Raw genomic sequence first — 21243 nt, forward strand, 5'->3', positions numbered from 1 at the left:
GTTAACTTTGCTATCCAGACTGTAAATATGTACCTCATCATTTATAATTTAAAATTAACACTAAATCTGTACATTTTAAAAAAATATTAACATGGCCAATATTTTCTTACAAGAAATAATTTTCATATGCAATAATATATAAACAGCTGTGCTTACATATCAAACCATATGAATAAAGCCTTGTTTTTTAGGTACCACTTGTGGTTCCTTAAAACTGTTCCACTTGTGGAAATGTTCCACTTGTGGAAATGTTCCACAAGTGGAACAGTTTTAAGCCAGGTTTTAAGTTCTTGGTACCTAAAAGGTTAAAAATAAACTAAACTAAATGCATTCTTGCAAAATAAACAATATCTCATAATGTAGACATTGCTTTGCAACTACAAAGATATTTTCTATTTATTTATTATTTTTAGGAAGTAGTATACAGAAGAGACCTTCCAGATTAAAAAAAAATTGCATATGAATAAAATCAGATGGAAATGAAGTTCTGAAGTTTGCATCTCTTTCAGCATCTCTTTCTGCCTTGGCAATCTTCAGCAGGGCAGAAGTCTTCCTTAAAGGGTAGAAAAGCAGTAGGTAACCAGACACAGTAGGCTATTTAGACTACTTTTATAAGTTGAAAATGTAAAATATGGCTGTAGATTTTATGTGTTCAATGGAATTTTCTGGAATCCTACCAAACCAAAATAACAAGCTGCAATTCAGAACAGTTTAGTTTAAGTCAATAGAGTTCTGCAGAACTTTTAAGGATATTCTCCAAGCTCTGTAGGTCCTAAACTGAACTATGAGTTGAACTATGAGTTAAGAACCAAGAATATTTGCTCATTGAAACTATACTTTGCCTGCAGAAGCTGAGCAAGTCTGTGAAAGTCAATATTTCTCACACAGGTGAAAAGAACTCGCTTTCCTAGTATAATGTATCCTGTCACTAAGCACTGCTCTTCCATTTAAATGTGCATAATCATTGCCTTGGTACCAAATGAATTCATTCCATGACAGTTAATGTCAGAGGTTCATGTGCAGTCTCTGTCCTTATGTGAACCTAATTGATTAAATTGCCATAACCCATTAAAAAGAGTAGAAAGGTATAGAGAAGAAATATTATGCTTCTGCACAGACTTTCAGTGTCTTAGTTGAAGTACCTTATGAATTACACCCATTATACTGAGGTTCTCAAGGCCACCCTCTTATTATTTTATAGGCAATGCAAGTGTAGTATTATGTTCTTTTCAGTTATTGAAGGCCATGATTTGCAATTTCTATAAATGGAAACTTAAAAGATTTCAGAAATTTGTAGCCAAAGTATTTTATTTATAATAATTAAGCTAGAGTGACACTTTTAAAAGAAATGTTTGTTATCGCTAATGCCTGTGGGCTTCTGTAAAGTCGTATTTAATATTTTATGTGCAAGTTTTAAACAGTTTGGATCTATCAGCCTATTATCATCAGAGAAAATTTAATTTGAATTGTTGGCATTTTAAAAACAAAAAACACACTTTGAAATGTCTGTATGCCAATGCTAGACGTCCAAGAAGTAAGATGAGAGAGTTAGATTGAATAGCAGTAAATGATGAGATTGACATAATTGGCATCACAGAGACCTGGTGGAAGGAGGATAACCAATGGGACAGTGTTATATTAGGGTACAAATTATATCGCAATAATAGGGAGGATCAACTTGGTGGGGGTGTGGCACTTTATATCCGGGAGAGTCCAAAAGGATAAAGATCATACAAGAGACTAAATGCTCAGTAGAATCTATATGGGTAGAAATCCCATGTGTATTGAGTAAGAATATACTGATAGGAGTATACTACAGTCTACCTGGACAAAATGGTTAGACAGATGATGAAATGCTAAGAGAAATCAGGGAAGCTAACCAATTTGGCAGTGCAATAATAATGGGAGATTTCAATTACCCCAATATTGACTGGGTAAATGTAACATCAGGACTTGCTAGAGACATAATGTTCCTGGATATAATAAATGACTGCTTCATGGACCAATTGGTTCAGGAACCAATGAGAGAGGGTGCTATTTTAGATTCACTTCTTAGTAGAATGCAGGATTTGGTGAGAGAGGTAATGGTGGTGGGGCCACTTGGTAATAGTGATCATAACATGATCAAATTTAAACTAATAACTGGAAGGGGGACAATAAGTAAATCTACAGCTTTAACACATTTTCAGAAGGCAAACTTTGATAAAATGAGGAAAATAGTTAGAAAAAACTGAGAAGTGCAGCTGGAAAGATTAAAAGTGTTAAATAGGCAAGGACATTGTTTAAAAATACAATCCTACACGAGCAGTCCAGATGTATTCCACGCATTAAGCAAGGTGGAAGGAAGGCAAAATGATTACCAGCATGGTTAAAAGGTGAGGTGAAAGAGGCTATTTTAGCCAAAAAAAAATTCTTCAATAATTGGAAGAAGGATCCATCTAAAGAAAATAGGATAAAGCATAAGCAATGTCAAGTTAAGTGTAAAACATTGATAAGACAGGTGAAGTAAGAGAGGCAAAAACTCATAATAAAAACTTTTTTAAATATATCCGAAGCAAGAAACTGTGAGGGAGTTGGATGGACCATTAGATGACCGCGGAGTTAAAGGGGCTCTTAGGGAAGATAAGGCCATTGCAGAAAGACTAAATGAAATTCTTTGCTTCTATGTCTAACGATGTTGGGGAGATACCAGTTTTGGAGATGGTTTTCAAGAGTGATGAGTCAGACGAATTGAACAAAATCATTGTGAACCTGGAAGAAGAAATTGGCCAGATTGACGACCTAAAGAGTAGCAAATCACCTGGACTGGATGGTATGCATCCTAGGGTACTAAAGGAACTAAAAAATGAAATTTCTGATTTATTTCTTAAAATTTGTAACCTATCATTAAAAACATCCATTGTACCTGAAGACTAGAGGGTGGCCAGTGTAACCCCAATATTTAAAAAGGGCTCCAGGGGCAATCCAGGAAACTATAGTTCAGTGCCAGGAAAAATAGTGGAAACTATTCTAAAGATCAAAATCTAGAGCATATGGAAAGACATGGTTTAATGGAACACAGTCAATATGGATTTACCCAATATCTGCTTCATTTTTTTGTAGGGGGTTAATAAATACGTGGATAAAGGTGAACCAGTAGATGTAGTTTATTTGGATTTCCAGAAGGCATTTGACAAAGTCCCTCATGAGAGGCTTCTAAGAAGACTAAAAAGTCATGGGATAGGAGGGTCCTTTCATGGATTACAAACAAAATCTGTGTATAATTCTGGTTGCCGCATCTCAAAAACGATATAGGTACAGAGAAGGGCATTCAAAATGATAAAGGGGGTGAGACAACTTCCCTATGAGGAAAGGCTGAAGAGGTTAGGGCTGTTCAGCTTGGAGAAGTGACGTCTGCTGGGGGATATGAGAGGTCTTTAAAATCATGAGAGGTCTTGAATGAGTAGATGTGATTCGGTATTTACACTTTCGGATAATAGAAGGACTAGGGGGCACTCCTTCGTTTGCTTTTATTGGAACCTCTCTGTTGGGATGCCCTAACTCTCCTGTTTCATTAGTATCCTGTTTCATTAGTATCCTTTCATTAGTATCCTTCTGCACAGACTTTCAGTGTCTTAGTTGAAGTACCTTATGAATTACACCCATTATACTGAGGTTCTCAAGGCCACCCTCTTATTATTTTATAGGCAATGCAAGTGTAGTATTATGTTCTTTTCAGTTATTGAAGGCCATGATTTGCAATTTCTATAAATGGAAACTTAAAAGATTTCAGAAATTTGTAGCCAAAGTATTTTATTTATAATAATTAAGCTAGAGTGACACTTTTAAAAGAAATGTTTGTTATCGCTAATGCCTGTGGGCTTCTGTAAAGTCGTATTTAATATTTTATGTGCAAGTTTTAAACAGTTTGGATCTATCAGCCTATTATCATCAGAGAAAATTTAATTTGAATTGTTGGCATTTTAAAAACAAAAAACACACTTTGAAATGTCTGTATGCCAATGCTAGACGTCCAAGAAGTAAGATGAGAGAGTTAGATTGAATAGCAGTAAATGATGAGATTGACATAATTGGCATCACAGAGACCTGGTGGAAGGAGGATAACCAATGGGACAGTGTTATATTAGGGTACAAATTATATCGCAATAATAGGGAGGATCAACTTGGTGGGGGTGTGGCACTTTATATCCGGGAGAGACACTGCTGAGTGACTGTCGGCTTTCTCCCTTGTTCTAGTTTAAAAGCTGCTCTATCTCCTATTTAAAAGTTAGTGCCAGCAGCTTGGTTCCACTCTGGTTAAGGTGGAACCCATCCTTTTGGAAAAGTCTCCCCCTTCCCCAAAGGTTTTCCCAGTTCCTTACAAAACTGAATCCCTCTTCTCTGCACCATCGTCTCATCCATGCATTGAAAATCTGGAGATCTGCCTGCCTCTGGGGACCTGCACGTGGAAAAGGAAGCATTTCAGAGAATGCCACCCTGGAGGTTCTGGATTTCAGCTTTCTACCTAAAATCCTAAATTTATGTTTCAGCACCTCTCTCCCACATTTTCCTATGTCAATGCTGTCCACATGTACCAAGACAGCCGGCTCCTCCCCAGCACTGCCTATAATCCTATCTAGGTGAAGCGTGAGGTCTTCCACCTTCGCATCAGGCAGGCAAGTTACCAGGCGGTCCTCATGTCCACTAGCCACCCTGCTATCTACATTTCTAATAATTGAATCACCAACTATGATGGCCGACCTAACCCTTCCCTCCTCAGTGTGAGATTATGATACATCACCTGGAGAGCAGGTCCTTGCTACAGGATCATTTATTGCTACACCAGAGTGATGTTCTTCTACTGGGAGATCTTTCTTAAAAAGGCAGCACTGGGGCTGCCAGACTGGATTTGGGACTTAGCTACTATGTCCCTGAAGGTCTCATCAATGTACCTCTCTGTCTGCCTCAGCTCCTCCAAGTCTGCTACTCTAGCCTCCAGAGATCAGACTCGTTCCCTTAGAGCCAGGAGCTCTTTGCACTGAGCGCGCACATACAATCTCTCACCAACGGATAAAAAATTATACAGATGACTCTCAATGCAAAAGACTGGAAAGTTCCCCTCTTGATTCTGGACTGTTGCCTTCATCTTAATTTTATTAAGTTCCTAGTTAAGTTTAGGATACTAAGGGAGTTGGAATTAGATTATTTTAAATTTACAGGTGTATTTACTAATTAATCTGCTAGTTAAGTTTAGGATACTAGATGTTGGAAATAGAGTACTTTAAATTTACAGGTCAATTTACTAATTAATCAGCTAGTGTGCTACAAGGGGATGATTAAACTTTCAATAAGGGATGGTACAATAGTATGATTTACATAAGAGCCTGATTGATTTTTAATGCCTAAAATGCCTAAAAAGCAAGGGTGGGTAGGAAAGACACACACTAGAATGAACTATCTCTGACTTGCTTATTACCTTAAACACACACAAACTCTAAAGAACGTATCCCACTATTTCATTTTTCTCCAAACTTTTATAAGTACAAAGATTTCCCAAAGCTATACTTACCAATCCTCTTTAACCACCATTAAATTGATCTTCACTCAAAGAATTGAAGGGTTTGAGATTCGCGCACCATTTGGTGCGCGCTTCCGGTCCTTTTCTACTGCAAAGGGTGCAGGGTCTCTGGAAGCTGGGGCTGTGGAATTCAATGCCTGGATCGCTTGCGGTGACCTCTGGACTCCTCTCCCAGGAGTTGCTGGGAGCAGTATGCAGATGAGCCTTCCAGTCCTCTTCTACTGCAAAGGGTGCGGGGCATCTGGCAGCTGGGACTGTGAAATTCAGTCCCTGGATTGTTTGTGGTGACCTCTGACCTCCTCTCCCAGGGGATGCTAGGAGCAGTATGCAGATGTGCATTCGAGTTCTCTTCTATGGCAAAGGGTGCGGGGCCTCTGGAAGCTGGAGCTGTGGCATTCAATCCCTGGATTGCTTGCGGTGACCTCTGGACTTCTCTCCCGGGGGATGCTGGAAGCAGTATGGAGATGAGCCTCCCGGTCCTCTTCTACTGCAAAGGGTGCGGGGCCTCTGGAAGCTGGGGCTGTGAAATTCAATCTCTTGATCGCTTGCAGTGACCTCTGGACCTCTCTTCCAGGGGTGCTGGGAGCAGTATGCAGATGAGCCTTCCGTTCCTTTTCTACTGTTTTACCAGTTCATTCCCAGTTCGCCCAATTAAAATATAGGACTTTGATACCCCTCTAGTTTAATAGCCTTCCTTCCCCCCTTTTATACCGGACCTTTAAAACCCCACTGCTCTGCCTAGATTTTTTTGTTTTATAGTTTACATGTCATCCATAACAGAAGTAAACCTATGCAGCAGAAACCCCAGCATGCGCCAGTGTGCATAAGTATTTGCATGCAGATTTTAGGTTAAAATCTCAGAAAGCCCATGGACCGTTCAGACCACACCCACGCCCCCTTTTAAAAACTTTTCATTTGTGCGTACTGCGGTATTTACCTGTGTATGCAAGCGGCTTTTAAAATTCGCTCATGTGCACCAGCCCGACAAATTTGCATATCCCCTAATTGATATGCAAATTGGGCTTTTCAAATTCACCTTAAAGCATTTTTCCTAAACTAAAAGTATGATTTACATGTACAAAAATTGTTTTCTGCAAAATATGGATTCTTAACTTGGGTTTTAAAATGACATTTTTTTCTCATTGCTATTAATATAAAGACAAGTGTGTATGTGGCCTGATCAAACATAATGTGAATTTTAAAAAGTGGTCACATATATGGGTATATGCACATATGCGAGCAAAGGTACATATGCACAAAAGGTGCAATTTAGGGGCATTTCAGGGCATGGTTAGCACATACATGAATAATGAGGTATTTAAAAGTAACAAATTCATGAAAGTCATCCAGCTTATGCATATTCATTTCCTACTGCTCATTTATGCATACAAGTGGACCAGTAAAAGATTATATGGTAAGGATGGCCTACATTTGTCTGTAGACCCAAGAAGCAAAGAGGAAGGTGATCTATGATAGCAATGGAGGAAACAACAGAAGAATAGATGCCAGATGTCTTTGAACGTATTTATTGTAGTGGAGACGTGTTTTTATAAAAAGCCCGACTCAACCGAGTTTCGCCACACATCTAGTGGCTGCCTCAGGGGCTATAGTAAAATAACATCACATTCAGAAAAATTAAAAAAGACATACACAACTTAAAAAATCAATTATATAAATATACAAACATATAAAAGAACATTTAAAATGGTGACATGAAACAGAACATATAAAGGAGATCAAGAGCTAGAGCAACTACATATGTCTAAAATGTGGTAAATGTAAAACATATATACGTCATGAAGTAAGATGTTAAGTAAAAGTCTTGTTAGAATCTTAAAAAATAATTTTAAGTTCAATGTATTTAAGTAAAATGATTATCTATTGAAATTACAATATAAAAAAGATTTTTGAATTAAATGTATTTCAATAAAATAATTCTCTATTTGAATTACTATAAAAAACATTTTTAAAGATTAGACAATGAATTACCTCTGATTAATGAGTTTGGACCTAGTATGGTCTTAAACCAATCTTACTTGTAATACATAAATTCTCGATAAAACATCCGCAATCATAGCATATCTATAAAATACACACAGAATATCTATGAGCACTCTGAAAATCTTATAAATGCTTCAATTGTGCTATTCTATTCTCAAACAAAGGGGGAAGAACCAACCTATAAATAAAATAAGGCACCAACTAGTTAATAAAAAGATCTGGGTCTTACTTGAATTGTAATTTAATAAAATAAAACAAAAAAATACTAAAAGTAAAAAAGTGAAAATGTGTTATTCAAAAAATTGCACCATCGCCCGAGGATGAACCAATGTTTATAGATCCCTGGCTGACCCCATACTGTGTTATGCAGGCAGAACATGTAATAGCGACGCTGACATTTGTAGAGGAAGCCCGTGGTGAGATAATGCCTTTTACACATACAAATCAAAAGGGCTGCAAATACTCAAAGCAGTGAGTTATGTTACAGCGCTGTGGGCTGAGATCTACTTAAAAACCACTTCGAAAATCAGCTCATAACAGTGCTTACAAACTGAATTATTTGCAGGACAAATCAAGAAAATTAAAGGGCACAGTGTGCACAAGTGACAAATAATTTGTGGAAATGGCTGCAAAAATCAAACTTTAGTAGCCCAGGTGCTTATGGCAAAGGACATATACAAAAGATATACTCTTCAAAAATAACTTGGGATGTAAAAATCTAAAGGCAATATAAACTGCTCAATGAAATACAAATGGGGTAGATTTTATAACAGGTGCGTGTGACCTACATGTGCACGCGCTACCCAGTGCGCGCACATGTACGCCCGATTACATAACATGCACACGCATGTTATACAGTCCAGGGTTGGCGCGCACAAGGGGGTGCACAATTGTGCACCTTGCACGTGCCGAGCCCTCTCCAAGCCGCGTTGCCTTCTCCCGTTCCCTCCCAGGTCGCTCTGAAATTGGAGCGGCCTCGGAGGGAACTTCCCTACCCCCCCACCCCACCTTCCCTTCCCTTCCCCTACCTTTGTTGATTTCTTTTTTTTTGTTTTAAAACTTACTTCAGTCTTGGGGCTGAAGTAAGTTGCGTGCGCCAGCCGACTACCGGCATGCGATCCCCGGCCCAGCGGACATGCAGAGGCCTCTGGCCACGCCACACCCCGCCCCTGGCCCGCCCCTTATGTAAAGTCCCGGGACTTACATGCGTCCCGGGGCTTTATGCGCATCACCGGGCCTTTTGAAAATAGGCCCGGCATGCGTAAGGCTGGTTATGCGCGTAAATCTTCGGATTTACGCGCGTAACCTTTTGAAAATCCAGTCCATACTGTTTTAAAACCACAAAAGACAAATTAACAAAATCAATCACTTCAAAAATCAGAAAAGGTGACTAGGAAAAGCAGTTGGAAAGATATGACCACAAATGCTCATAGTTTGAGCAATAAAATCTCAGACCTGTAGGCCCTAATGGTAGAGGCGGAATTGTTGCTGTTATGGAGACACGGTTTACTGAGTCTCATGATTGGGATGCAGCCATCCCAGGCTATAACTTCTTAAGGAAGGACAAAGAGAACAGAAAAGGGGGAGGAGAATCTCTTTATGTCAAAAACAATATCCAGGTAACTGAATTGCAAGGGACGTGGGGTAAAGAAGAAGCATTATGGACCATCCTAATAAGAGAATATGGTGCTTCCATCTTTATTGGTGTGATCTACAGGCCTCCAACCCAAACAGATGAACTGGATAGAGACCTGATCGAGAACATCCAAAAGTTCAGAAAGAAGGGAGAAGTGTTGCTCATTGGAGATTTTAATCTTCTGGACGTGGATTGGAGCATCCCTTCTGTGGAATCTACAAAACATAGAGAGATAGTGGATGCTCTTCAAGGTGCTCTGCTAAAACAAATGGTAATGAAACCCATGATCCTCGATCTAGTGTTCAGTAATGGGGCTAATGTCTCTGATGTTCAGGTAGGGGCTCATCTGAGCAATATTGATCATCAGATGATATGGTTCAATATCACAAATAGGATACAGAGAAGTCAAACAAAGACCCAAGTTTTTAATTTCACAAATACAGACTGTGTCAAAATGGGGATCTACCTGGAGAAAGAACTGGAAGACAGGGAGCAAATGGGTAAGGTGGAACAACAATGGGCCATATTAAAAGGAGCTATTACAAAGGCAACAAATCTATAAATTAGGAAAGTAAAGAAGAGGAAAAGAAACTGACATGGTTCTTTAAGGAGGTGGCAGAAAACATTAAGGCAAAAAGAACAGCATTCGAGAAGTATAAAGGATCTCAAAAAAAGGAACTCAAGGAAGAATATCAGTTAAAAATGAAGGAGACGAAGAAATAAATCAGGAAAGCTAAAAGTCAAGTGGAAGAAAGAATTGCCAAAGAGGTAAAGAGAGGAACAAAACATTTTTCAGGTATACCAGAGAAAGAAGGGAGGCCTGATGTGATATAGTGAAATTGAAAGGTGACGAGAAGGGCTTTTTGGAGAGAGATGAAGAAATGGCAGAAATATTAAACAAATACTTCAGTTTGGTGCTCACTAAAGAAAACCCTGGAAAATTGCTGGTTGACAAGACCATAGACGGAGATGGAGTAGATGAAACTCCGTTTACAGAAGAGAATGCATGGGAAGAGCTAGGAAAACTGAAAGTGGACAAGGCCATGGGGCTGGATGAGATTCATCCCAAGATACTGAGGGAGCTCAGAGATGTGCTGGCAGGTCCTCTGCATGACCTGTTCAATAGATCCCTGGAAACGGGAATGGTGGCGAGAGATTGGAGAAGAGCAGAGGTGGTCCCATTCACAAGAGAGGTAGTAGAGAGGAGACTGGAAACTACAGGCTGGTTAGCCTCAACTCAGTGGTGGGAAAATTAATGGAGACTCTGCTGAAGCAAAGGATAGTTAACTAACTACAGTCAGGAGGATTGCTGGACCTGAGGCAGCATGGATTCACTAGGGAAGGTCCTGTCAGACAAATCTGATTGATTTTTTTGATTGGGTGACTAAAGAATTGGATTGAGGAAGAACGTTCGATGTAATCTACTTGGATTTCAGCAAGGCTTTTGATACAGTCCCACATAGGAGGCTTGTGAATAAGATGAGAAGCTTGGGAGTGAGCGCCAAGGTGGTGGTGTGGATTACAAGCTGGTTGATGGACAGAAGACAGCTTGTGATGGTAAATGTAACCTACTCTGAAGAGAGAACTGTGTTAAGTGGAGTGTCACAAGGATCAGTGTTGAGACTGATTCTGTTCAATATCTTAGTGAGCGACATTGCAGAAGGGATAGAAGGTAAAGTTTGTCTATTTGCGGATGACTCTGATCTGCAACAGAGTGGACATGCCAGAAGGAATACAGAGAATGAGACATGATTTAAGAAAGCTTGAACAGTAGTCAAATAAATGGCAGCTGGATTCAATGCAAGAAGGCAAAAACAAAAATGAGACAACCTTATACCGTGGAAAGATTTTTTATTGTTTCACAAAGCCCGACTCCGGCCGAGTTTCGCCAATTTAGGCTGCATCAGGGGCTTCGTCGTGCATATAATTATCTCTGCTTCTCAGTCTATCAACGTGTCACTCTCAAAATCGTACTGAACAAATCAGACGGTATATTGATGTATCCAGATATTTTGTATCAAAGAACATCGGGACAAGTCCTCATTTCGCTGGCCAAAATTTCCTGGAGGTCCAGCGGGGGTCAGGGAGCGATTTCCCGCCGCGAATCGTTTTCGTACGGAAAATGGCGCTGGCCATACGCGTATGGCCGGTGCCATTTTCCGTACGGAAAATGGCGCCGGCAGGAGATCGACTGCAGGAGGTTGTTCAGCGAGGCGCCGGAACCCTCGCTGAACGACCTCCTGCAGTCGATCTCCTGCCGGCGCCATTTTCCGTACGGAAACGATTCACGGCGGGAAATCGCTCCCTGACCCCCGCTGGACCTCCAGGAACTTTTGGACAGCTTGTGGGGGGCCTCCTGACCCCCACGAGACTTGCCAAAAGTCCAGCGGGGGTCCGGAAGGACCTCCTGCCGTCCAATCGTGTTCGTCTATGGCCGCCGCCATTTTTCGTCGCCATTTTGGAAAATGGCGCCGGCTGAAGACAACAAGATTCAGGAGCAGGAGCCCGTTCCGGACCGCTGCCGTTCCGGACCGCCGCTGGACCCGCAGGTTATTTAAGTCATTTGGGGGGGGTTCGGGAGGGTGGGGGATTTAATTTAAAGGGTCGGGGGTGGGTTTTAGGGGGTTTTAATGTGCCGGTTTTGCGATTTTTCGATTTTTCGATTTTTCACGATTTTTCACGATATTTTACCCCCCCAAACGGCAACAATACGATTCCCTCCCCCTCCAAGCCGAAATCGATCGTTAAGACGATCGAGGACACGATTCACATCCCTAGTATGTGATGGGGTTGAAAGGCTGTTGTGCACGGAGCAAGAGAAGGATCTTGGGGTGATAGTGTCTAGCGATCTGAAGATGGCGATGCAATATGACATGGTGATAGCTATAGCCAGAAGAATACTGGGCTACACAGAGGAATAACCAGAAAGAAAAAGGAGGTGATAATCCCTTTGTACAGGTCCTTTGTGAGGCCTCACCTGGAGTATTATGGTCAGTTCTGGAGACCGAATCTCAGAAGGGACAGAGGCAGGATGGAGGCAGTTCAGAGAAGGGTGACAAAAATGGTGGGGGGTTTCCATCAAATGACATATGAGGAGAGGTTGAGGGACCTAAATATGTATACCTAGGAGGAGAGGAGGTGCAGGGGAGATATGCTACAGACCTTCAGATACCTGAAAGGTTTTAATAATGCACAATTGACAAACCTTTTCTGTTGGAAAGAAATCAGTAGAACTAGGGGTTATGTAATGAAACTCCAGGGAAGACAACTCAGAACCAATGTCAGGAAATATTTCTTCACAGTTAGGGTAGTGGATGCCTGGAATACCCTTCCTGAGGAGGTGGTGAAGACAAAAAGTGAAAGATTTCAAAGGGGCATGGGAAAAACACTGTGGATCCCTAAAGGCTAGAGGATGGAAACGAAGAAAAGAGTATTTATTTATTTATTTATTTAGAGTTTTTATATACCGGCATTCATGATACAATCACATCATGCTGGTTTACAATTAACAGAGTGTGTAAACCGAACTTGAAACTGGAACAAGTGACGAGAAACAGTGAAGTTACAATGAACAGGGGTTAATCACAACTGGGAGAGGAAAGAGAGGCTATAGGAGATAACTTAAGGATGAGCAATTATTTACAATGTTCTGCGATGACAGACTAAGGTTATTGGAAATTGCGAATTAGTTGGGTTCTGGAAAGGCTTGTGTGAACAACCAAGTCTTAAGTCTTTTTCTGAATGTTGGAAGGCATGGTTCCTGTCGCAGATCAGGTGGGATGGAGTTCCATATCGCCGGTCCTGCTGTTGAGAATGCCCAGTCTCTAAGTGTAAGATGATGAGTGGTTTTGGAATGTGGTACCTGTAGTGATCCTCTGTATGCTTCTCGAATGGGTGTGACCATGTATTCAGGTTCTTTGTTCAACATCTGTACATTAGTCAGCATCATACACCTTCCCACTTCTTTATCAAGATGCCTTAATATATTGTCTACAGCTTTTTTTACTTGAGAATAATATAATGACATGCCTATCATTTTAGCCTCCTCTTCAGTGAGAGTTTTGCTCAAGTAAGATTTCTTGACTCTGAGAGTGTTACCAGAGGGGAGAACAGCCCCAGTGACTGGCATCGGAGGCTCTCCATCTTTCTGTTGCAGAATATCAGCAACTACTAAGAAGGCCCTCAAGCCAATGTTCATTCTCTCGGGGTTCAGCCTGAAAGCTTTCACTGGTTTTCCAACAGAAAGAAGGTCAAAGATAATTTCTTTCATTGCAAAATCAAGATGTTCCTGCGCAATAAACTGTATAATTTTTACAAAGATGTTGAGAGGCATATCTCTAGGCACCACAGCACGGGATCCTTTGGGGAAAAGAGTAGTGATGATGGTTGTAAGTCGACTCTGGGTAGCCGTATTGCTTTCACATTTAATCCTAATCATGTAAACCCACAGTAGTCTGTACAAAGATTCCAGTGCAACTCGAGCCATCTTAGGGTCCTTGTTTTTGAGATTGGATAAACAGTTATTGAGGAAAATATGCCATCTGTTGAGAAAGAACGGCTTCTGACTGACACAAAGCAGGCATGTTACCAAAGGATACAATGCCAATGAGTGCTTCTTCCGTGAAGACAGCTCAAGTGTGGTGTCATAAAGGCTCTCAACAAAATTCCTCAGGCAAGGGACATTCACTTCATTTTTAACAGCAGCAGCTACAGGAACAATAATTTCCACAAATAGCCCTGCCAAAGCATGTTTTATATCTTTGTCTTTAACCTCAAGGAAATAATGTGCCCATTCCTGCATGAACTGAAGGGATGCTTCAAAGTCCTCCACGGGATACATCTTGATGCGGAAGAACTTCATTCCCATTATGAGGCTGATAACGCTCTGGACGACGTAAGGGCTTTGCTCTTTGTGCCACAGCTCTTTCAGCTCGGCTAGGAATTTCTTCTTCACAGCAGGAAACCTGGACTGTGCTAACACACCTAATACTTCAGCATATAGATCAGCCACTATGTGCATGTTTCCAGTGTTGGGACCAAGGTAACCTTCTTTGTATTTAAAGTGCTTGAAAGCCAGGTTAATAACTTCATGTACCAAACTGTCTATTACAGGATGAAGTGGAATCTGTTTTAGAACTTCTATTAATACTAAAGAGAAAATAAAACTGATAGCCAGATCTCTTCTTTCCATTAAATAGTCTCGCTGCTGCTCATGACATTTGGATTTAGTGCTTGTTCTTGGTCTGTATTCATGGGATTCATCTTCTATTCCATTTTGCCTTTTATACCAGTCAAACAAAGTGTGCAGTATGGAAGGCAGGCAATAGTCAGACAGTGAGCTCATTGAGCTTATTACTTGATCAAACTGGGGATCCTCTCCTCTCTGCAGAGATTTTGTCAATGGCTTTTCCAAGGGTTCTGCCATGAAGATATGAATCTTCCGCTCAGCCTGGGTGGTAAAGTTTGCAAACAAGCTTTTCAAGATGTATTCTCCCGGTTTGCTATCTGGATCAATATTGATAGGCAACATGGTTGGAGGTCCCTTCTCTCTTTGCACGCTGGAAACAGGTGGAACTGGAGGCTTGATATAGCCGTTACCCACTGGAGATGTATTGCTCCAGGATTTCAGTAAATATTTGATACTGATTTTAAAAAAGCCTGAATCCTGCTGGCTAGCCATAGCTGCTGCTGCTGCTGCTGCTGCTGCCTACAGAGTAGCTCCTGAGTCTGAGCAGGTACACTGTGGGGAGAGGTGGCTGTCACCCGTCAGTGAGGAAAACTAGAGGTCAGGGGAGGAAATGAAGTCTCTGCAGAGCCACTTCTTCCGTTCCCGGTAGGTAGTCCTCATTAAAAAAAAAAAGCTTGAGCTGCATGTCCTCTACTCTTCTTGTCAGTTTTTTCTTTGCTGTATTTTTTTCCTGGCTCTCACTGAAGATCCACTCAGTGGCAGCATTTGGCTAGGTACCGATAGGGACAGAATGTGTCTGATCTCTTTGTCTCCTGCACAACAGTCAGCAGCCACTGGATAAACACTATCAGTGGCAGTTACTATCCTTAACCAATAAGCCTTCATACTGTTGATGCAATTCCATTATTGCTCTCTGCTTTAATGGCAAAGAGAAAAGAAGAAAAGGGGAATTAGATTCAGACAGCAAACAACAAGAACATTGAATTTTAAGGACCGGGAAAACAAATAAGCATGGGGAAACTTGCTGATGCGACTGTTATTACCTTTAACCAATAAGCCTGATACTTTTGATGCAACTCCAACATTGCTCTCTGCTTCAACGACAAGGGTAATGGGTAATTGGACTTAGGCAGCAACCAACAAGGGCCCTGACTTTGACGGTCTGGGAAACTGATAAGTATGGGGGGTGACTTGTATGGCGCAGTAGATGCTACCATAAACTTGCTGGACGGATCATTTGGTTCTTTTCTGCCATCACTTCTATGTTTCTATGTAAGTGCAATCTTTCATTTTGTTTTTTGATTTGGTGTTTGACAGGTTGACTTCTTCAGGTGAGTGAACAAAGGATCATTCTAGGAGTTGGGAGGGAGTCTACCAGGGACAGACTGGAACCTACTGTGGCCAAACTGGGACACATGGGGTCATACCGGGGGGAGGGGGTGGGCTGGAGTGAGTGTATCTGGGATATACTGGGCCATACTGGGTGATAACTGTGACATACTTTTTTAAACTGGGGGTTACTGGAACAGATTGGTGGAAACCAGGACGTACAGGGCTATAAGGGGGGTAGGTGTGTGTGTTACTGGATCTACTGGGAGGTGTGTGTCAGTAGTGGAGATTACCTTTTCAAAATTACTCTAATTGCCTTATGGATACTTCTGGCACAATGACTGATGAGAAAAAGAGAAGAGAAGAGGTGGAGGAACCTCTAACAGAGAGGATTAGGGCACAATTTTTGGATTTCTCAGAGGAGCAAGTCATGTGCAGGTTCAAGTTCAACAAAAAAACCATACTGTACCTATGCCAGCAATTAGAGTGACACCTACCACTCAAAGGGGCCATGTTTTGGCCATGGCACCTTCCAGACACTTCTAGGGATCACAGCTGGAATAAGCCAGTCTGTCACCTCCATGTCTATCAATCAGTTCCTGGAAGCATTGCTTTAGAAAACACACCACTATATACAGTATCTCTCCCTCAGAGCAGACAGCAACAAGATCAAATCATGACTGATGTCTATAAAATAGCATGCTTCCCCTCTGTCTTGGGGGCTATCGATTGTACTTATGTCCCTATAAGGGCACCAGAGGGAGAAGTGGCTACCTACTGCAACCGCAAACGCTTCCACTCCCTTAATATGCAGGTGGTCTGTGAAGACAAGGGCATCATCCTGGATGCCGTGCCTAGGTTTCCAGGATCCACACACAATGCCTACATCTTCTCACAGTCAGGAATTCATGACTGCTTCCAGGAAGACCACATTATCAGGGGATGGCTTCAAGGTAGGAATGCATTTCTTACAACCACCATATACTAAATAATCTCTTCTTATTGTCTCCCTCATATCTTGTTGGACTGACAGCTTTGGCTTAGAGGACAGCTGTAACCCTGTATCCTGCTGTGCAACCCAAAGGCATATCTAACTGCTCTTCCTTCTACTCTACAGGTGATAGAGGATATATAATCAAAACCTGGCTCATCATCCTTCTGGCAAACCCAAACACCACTGTAGATGTTCATTTCAATACGGTCCACTGGCAATCCAAGGTAGTCATCAAGGGATCCATTAGCCTGCTCAAAACACATTTCCATTGTCTGGTCAAATCTGGAGGATGCCTTCTTTACATTCCCCATAAGGTCTGTGAGATTTTTCTAGCCTGCTGCATAACCTTGACAGAACCAGAGGCCTGCCTCCTGCAGAGGCACTAGAAGCTCATATAGATGAAAAGGGGAAAAAAGAGATGAGTCAGGAGAAATCACAGGAGATGCATTGCCAGAGTCAATGGCAGGCTTAGAGGAAAGGAACACATTTATTTCATGGTGTGTTCAATGTGATGAATAATATATTAAATGAAATTAGCACTTCTTTGGTTTCCCTTCTTTTAGCTCTGGTGCTGTCTTCAATTGTCCATTTCTGGCACTCATCCACAATGGTGGTCTATCACAGCTAATGCTGCACTTGGAGGACACAGGGCTTGGGAGCAGTGGCCTATCAATGGAGCTGCTGGAGGGGACTACAGGGCTCAGAGTCATCTTCGAAATGGGCTAGCAGCTATGGTAGGCCTTTTATCTGAGAGGTGGGAGCTTCTCTTTATGGCAGTGGCAGTGGTGATACTGCAGGCTGTATGAGTGGAGGTGGTGGTGGCATTAGAGGAGGTGATACCAAGATGGGTCATGGTGGAGGCATAGGTAAATCATTCAAGGGGCTAAATAGAACTTCAGCCTGGGGAGGCACCATCCAGCCTAGTGGTTCTGCAAGTGCTAGTGGAGGCTGCATCCAGGGAGCCATAACATATTATGGAGCAAGTTGGGGCTGTGGCTGGGAGGAGGGAATCCTCTGCAGCATTTCCTTCCACAATGAAGTCTAGGCCTCAATTGCATGATGAATGCCTGCTACTTCTTGCCAAACACCCTGCATTTCCTGCCGCATGCCCTACATGTCTGTCCTCAGGCCTGTCATCTCCTCCACCAGTCTGGCATTCTGGTCTATTAAGAGCCTTTCTGCCAGTGTGGCCTGCACCTCATCTTCTTGAGGAGAGATCAGGTACTCCTCTGCAGAGTGGGGCTCATCTAGGCCACCCAAAAGCTGCTGAAAATCTGGTGTGCAGGAAAGTGTAGCAGTCGGCTGGGTCTCAACTGCGTCTTTCTCCATCTCCTCCATCATGGGCTGTCGCTGCTCAGTTGCTCCGCTGCAGGTCCTTCATTCTCCTCCCTCTCCTCTTCAGGCTAGGAGGCAGTACCCAAGAGCGATGCCTTGCCTGTCATGGCCACTGGGTCCTGGTCCATCTAAATCTCAAGTGACTGTTCTCTTGCAAAAAAGAAGAGTGCACATACTTTCAATATGCATGCAATGTGACTTGTTCTCTTCAAGCTCACTGAACCTGTTTCTCTGCCTATCAGAACAGCTCCCGGGCACACATCTAGCACCTCAAGCTACACCACAAACTGTAGAGAACACATTCCCATGTGCCTATTGCTGGTCTGAGGTCCAGGTTGAAGTCCCAGAATCGGGACCCAGCTCCAGACGGTGCCCCAGTGTTGTGCCTGGATTCAGGCTCTGGTCTAGGCCAAAGCTGAGGTGTTGGGATCTGGCCTCCAGGCTGGGCCACAGCATTAGGACCTAGTCTCCAGACTGGGCCCTGACATCAGGCCTGCACCCTGGCTTTGACCAAGGCCAAACCTGAGGCCCCAGCATCCAGCTTAGGCCCCAGCATCAAGCCTAGGCCAAGGCGTCATGACCAGGCCTCTAAGCCTCGACTTTGCATAGAGCCTAGGCTGAGGTTGTGGTGACCTACAATGGCCTCATCCTACGCAAGTCTGAGGCTTTGACCTGGGTGTAGTCCTCACCAGGGGATCCCCACCAGACCTGGTAAGTGGAGGTCAGGAGTGATCCTGGCACCAACATTTTTCGGGTGGGAGGGATGGTTGGTGGGGACAGGAAGCCTTGCAAGGCCCCATTTCCTTTTTTTTCTTTTTGAGTTTTCTTTCTTTAATGTTTGATTTTTTTTTTTTAATTAAGGAAATTAATTAAATAACACATTGAAATCGTCGGTTCAGTGTGCTGCGGCAGTCAAAATTATTAGAAATAATAATAAAACGGAAAATGTCATAATGCCTCTGTATCGCTCCATGGTGAGACCGCACCTCGAATACTGTGTACAATTCTGGTCGCCGCATCTCAAAAAAGATATAATTGCGATGGAGAAGGTACAGAGAAGGGCTACCAAAATGATAAGGGGAATGGAACAGCTCCCCTATGAGGAAAGACTAAAGAGGTTAGGACTTTTCAGCTTGGAGAAGAGACGGCTGAGGGGGGATATGATAGAGGTGTTTAAAATCATGAGATGTCTAGAACGGGTAGATGTGAATCGGTTATTTATTCTTTCAGGTAATAGAAAGACTAGGGGGCACTCCATGAAGTTAGCATGTGGCACATTTAAAACTAATCGGAAATTGGAAAGAAAAATGTGTAACTAGGGGTCATGATATGAAACTCCAGGGGGGGATGACTCAGAACCAATATCAGGAAATATTTTCTCATGGAGAGGATAGTGGAGATGTGGTTAATGCAGTTAGTGTAGCTGGGTTTAAAAAAAGGTTTGGATAAGTTCTTGGAGGAGAAGTCCATTACTTGCTATTAATCAAGTTCACTTAGAAAATAGCCACTGCTATTATTAGCATCAGTAGCATAGGATAGACTTAGGGGTAGATTTTATAACACGCGCGCACATGTAAGCCTGATTTTATAACATGCGCGTCCGGGGTCAGCGCGCGCAAGGGGTGCACAATTGTGCACCTTGCGCGCACCAAGCCGCGCTGCCTTCCTCCGTTCCCTCCCCACTAGCCTTACCTTCTCACTCCTTCCCCTAACCTTTCCCCCCCCAGCCCTACTCTAACCCCCCCAAAAGCTTTATCCTATCTTTTGTGCCTGCCTCTGGGCAGGCGCGAGTTGCGTGCGCTGGCAGGCTGCCGGCACTCGATCCCTTGACACAGCGGCAATGGCCACTGTGTTGCAGGCCTCTGGCTCCGCCCCCCCCACCCCATACTGCCCTGCCCCACCCATGCCCCACCCCTTTTGTAAAGCCCCGGGACTTACACGCGTCCCGGTGCTTTATGCACACCACCAGGCCTTTTAAAAATCCTATGGATTTACACGTGTAACCTTTTGAAAATCCGGCCCTTAGTTTTTGGGCTAGCTGCCAGGTTCTTGTAGCCTGGATTGGCCATTGTTGGAAACAGGATTCTGGGCTTGATGGACCCTTGGTTTGACCCAGTATGGCATGTTCTTATGTTCTTAGTGGATGCCTAGAATACCCACCCAAAAGATGTGGTGAGGATGAGAACAGTGGTTGAATTTTAAAGAGCATGGGTTGATAATGAAGAAAAGTAATTTGAGGTATAAGTGAATAAGAGCAGTGAGGTATGCTTGTGCTGAGGGCAAGGAGAAGGTTGTGTAACATTTATGCATGGGGAGTAACCTGCACGGATTGGTAGTTACTACCCTTAATGGAACATATGGGACTTGCATGGCTCCACAGTTACTACCATTAAGAGCGCACTTGGGAGTAACCAATATGATGAGGCAGTTACTACCATAAGCCACTTGTTGGGCAGACTGGATGGACCATTTGGTCTTTATCTTTATTCACATTTATATACTGCTGTCTGCCAAAGTTCAGAGTGGTTTACAAGTTCAAGGAAAAAAAATTAAATTAAAACATCAAAGATTCTTCATGTTTCAGAAATATAATTTTAAAAATCAGACTAAAACATATAGAAACATAGAAATGACGGCAGAAGAAGACCAAACGGCCCATCCAGTCTGCCCAGCAAGTTATGTACTTTTTTTTTTCTCGCTCTCTCTCATACTTGTTATGCTTGGCTTCTAGTACTCTCTAGTTCTATTTCCCCTCCACCCCACTTTCAATGTAGAGAGCAGCGCTGGAACTGCTTCCAAGTGAATATCCAGCTCAATTAGGGGTAGTAACCCCCACAATAAGCAGGCCACACCCCTGCCCCTGTCCACCCAGACTATGCAATCCACATACAGATCCTCCCTTCCTCATTCCCCCTGCCGTCGAAGCAGAGAGCTATGCGTTGAACGAGAAGTATCAGACTTTCTCCCCTGCCGTTGAAGCAGAGAGCTACGCTGGACATGCATTGAAAGTAAAGTATCTGCCCAGCTACACCTCGCTTTCCTGTGAATACAAATATATATATTTTTTTTTTTCTTCCACATTACCTCTTGCCGTTGAAGCCCAGAGCAATGATGGAGTCTCATCAACCGTATGTATGTACACTGAACAAGGGTATTATCTCTAGGTAGTAGCCCCCATTTCCACGAGCCACATTAACAAACAA

This window comes from Rhinatrema bivittatum, chromosome 5 (assembly GCF_901001135.1).
Source record: "Rhinatrema bivittatum chromosome 5, aRhiBiv1.1, whole genome shotgun sequence".
In the NCBI taxonomy this organism is placed as follows: Eukaryota; Metazoa; Chordata; class Amphibia; order Gymnophiona; family Rhinatrematidae; genus Rhinatrema; species Rhinatrema bivittatum.